General features: G+C 38.3%; 1 long non-coding RNA gene across 1 annotated transcript; it reads right to left on the bottom strand.

Moving 5' to 3' along the window:
• Positions 1-268: 268 nt before the first annotated feature.
• On the bottom strand, positions 269-1,746 carry LOC116545828. Its single transcript, XR_004266469.1, has 2 exons — positions 1,549-1,746; positions 269-678 (listed from the first exon to the last, which is right to left on the bottom strand). It is a non-coding gene; the product is annotated as an uncharacterized LOC116545828 (long non-coding RNA).
• Positions 1,747-2,844: the final 1,098 nt, after the last annotated feature.

Below are 2,844 nucleotides of genomic sequence, written 5' to 3'. Positions count from 1 at the left end.
CTCTGGACTTCTTCATGCATAATAAAAACAAAACGTCTGATATATTTCAACCACTGGATTTTGGTTATGGGTTTCTGTTACCTACAACCAAACACAATGGCCATTGATACAAAACATTAAGCAAATACTAATATAAATGATATCTTTATTTTGATTGAAACACCTGTCATCAAGCCTATTTAAATTATTACTGGAGAATGTAGAATCAAATATGAATAGGGGTGAGGCAAAATTTTCCATAGGGTAGAAATATCCCTTGACACTGGAGGGGGCTGAATACTTTCCAGTTTATTTCTGACTTACTCTCACTCAAATAAGTCAGTCTTGACTACGTAGAGCAAAGAGGTGGGGAGCAGGTGGATGAGGGGTAGATATAGGCAGATTGGCAGATTGTTGATAGGTGGATGCCTTTAGCTTGCCTCCAGATTCACTCTCCAGCTTTCCTCACCCTGTTCTCTCGCCTGAGAAGCCAATCTGCATGAACTACAACAATGGGGAAAGCGGGCATGAGATGGGGTAGAAAGAGAAGAAGGTCGTTGGGGTATTTGTTCCTCCTTGTGATGTGGTCTTTGTGCTGGCTCTGTCCCTCTAACTTGGGTTGCTGTTTCTCTCGAGTAACCTCTTTACATGACTCTTTTCTTCTGGTTTCCAATAGCCAAGAAGTTGTCAATCTGAGATCTGTAAATAAAGTTTAGGAGGTGTGTGAACTTCAACGGAGAAATTAAAAATACATCTTTATAATCATTAATCTCCAACCAGAATTGACCATTTCCTTCAATCCAAGCTAGGCAACACATCCTAATGGTATTAGCAATGCCTGTGACTGCTGTTATGAGTATTTTCATATTATATCACAGTGTGGGCAGGCGTAACAGAGTGTCTTTCATGCTCACCACTATTTTGAAGTTGCAGTCATTATTAGATCTACCATCAAGCCTTGTTAGATAGTGTGTTAATAAAGAAACTCTTATGTTAATGTATTACACACTTATTAACATATTTTATTCACTGGATTTTAATATCATTGTATTCTTTTTCTAAGTATTTTATTAAATTCATTTAAAGACATTAACTTGAGATCATTGGAGTCATTGGATCATTGGGGTCATTGGAGTTCATCAGAGCGACAAAAGGTTAGGAGCCCACAAAGAAACCATTTCTGCCCTTGTTCCATCAACCTAGTGGTGGCAACTGCTCCACTCTTCACTAGCCTTAAGGACAGGAATTTTGCCTTGTGGTTCCTGTACACTCTCCATATCATTGCAAGTAGCCCCTTTTTAAGGTGTCCTAATTTCAGTATGCTGTCTATGTCCTGCTAGGGTGCTGACTGACATACCCTGTAAAGGATTTTGACTTAATAGTCAAGAGTGACAGTGGGACCTTGGGAAGGTCACCTGATTTGTCTAAGTGTCTGTTTTTCTTATTTGTAAAACGAAGGTAATACCCAACCCTCTGATATCAAAACATCCAGATTATTGTCGGTCAGAACAAATCATTATAATACATTTGAATACTGGCACAATAAAAATATTGCATAAGCCATGTCACCTGCATCTCAGCTTTCTCTTCCTTCCTTCCATCTGTTGGACTTGGGCATCAGGTTGGCAGGACCAAATGGACTGTGATGGCCTGAACAGAGAGGTCATTCCAGGGGACCATCGGCACATGTGTTGTTTCTATAGTGAAGGCTTCATGGCTGAGGCAGGGGGTATTGCTTTTCATCTCTTCCTCTGCAATTCTCAAATCAAGTCTCAATAAAATACATTCTCATTTAAGAACCCAGAACAATATTTCTAAAACAGGAATAATATATAGATGGTCTTCTAAAGAAATTTTTTTAAAAATATGGTGTTTCTTAGTGTTCAATTATTTTAATTATAATATTATTTAAATGTATACACATAAATTGGATATATGCTTATAGCTCTTGTACAGCTATGTATCAAAAACAAATCTGAAATTAAATATAGGAGATGCTATTAAGATGATAAACTGAGCACTTGCTAAAATTTCCTTTTCCTGCCCCAAATATATAAACTAAACTTATCCATAACAATGTTGAAAAATAAGAACTACTCTAAATAGACCAGAAATTATAAAGAATTCCTGAGAGGATTGAAGCAGATGGGATATGTATAATTGATGAAGCCTCAGCCCTAAACACACTCAGGGGGTGCCTGCTCGCAGTTGGGAGTAGCTTCAAATACTCTGCACAGCTTCTAAGGATTGGATAGTGGGGCAGGAGAGATCCCTAGGGAGCTCTTGATAGTCAAGGTGACTTCTACAATATCACAGTAGAATAAACCAGATGGCTTGCTTCTCTCTTCTTCCTGCTATTAGCACCCACTTGTAAGGGCAGTAGCAGAAGGGTCCTCCCTAGGCAGGAGCACTAAGTGGAGGCATTGGCCCTGAGAGGCAGAATAACCCCCTGAGTGGCTGATGATAGTCAACAAAAACAAGGAGACTTGGTGACCAGAAGCCTAGCAACTGACCCTCCCAGTAAGAAAAACATCTCACCTTGGTTTTATCATCACAGGAAATAGCCAGTAACGATCAGCTCTCAAAAAGACAAACAGAGACTCAGAAATACAAAGATCAACACAAAACATCAGACACATCAGACATTTAAGAAAGTCAGTCTAATAAAGGAAGACAGCAAACTCAAAAAAACCCAAGTTCTGAGAACTAAGGAAATCAAATTAATACAGAAATTATAGAGAGATGAGAGAGTACATTGCATCCAAATAAAAATAATTGACTAGAGATCTTAGACATAGGGTGGTTTGTTGAAATAAAAGGAAAAATCAGTAGTTGTACTGAATGTACAAATCAGAATTTTTAAGA

This window comes from Sapajus apella, unplaced genomic scaffold (genome assembly GCF_009761245.1).
Source record: "Sapajus apella isolate SASKATOON/1434 unplaced genomic scaffold, GSC_monkey_1.0 scaffold5, whole genome shotgun sequence".
NCBI lineage: Eukaryota > Metazoa > Chordata > Mammalia > Primates > Cebidae > Sapajus > Sapajus apella.
The sequence above is the reverse complement of the archived record's forward strand: the minus strand, read 5'-3'. Positions and strand labels throughout refer to the sequence as shown.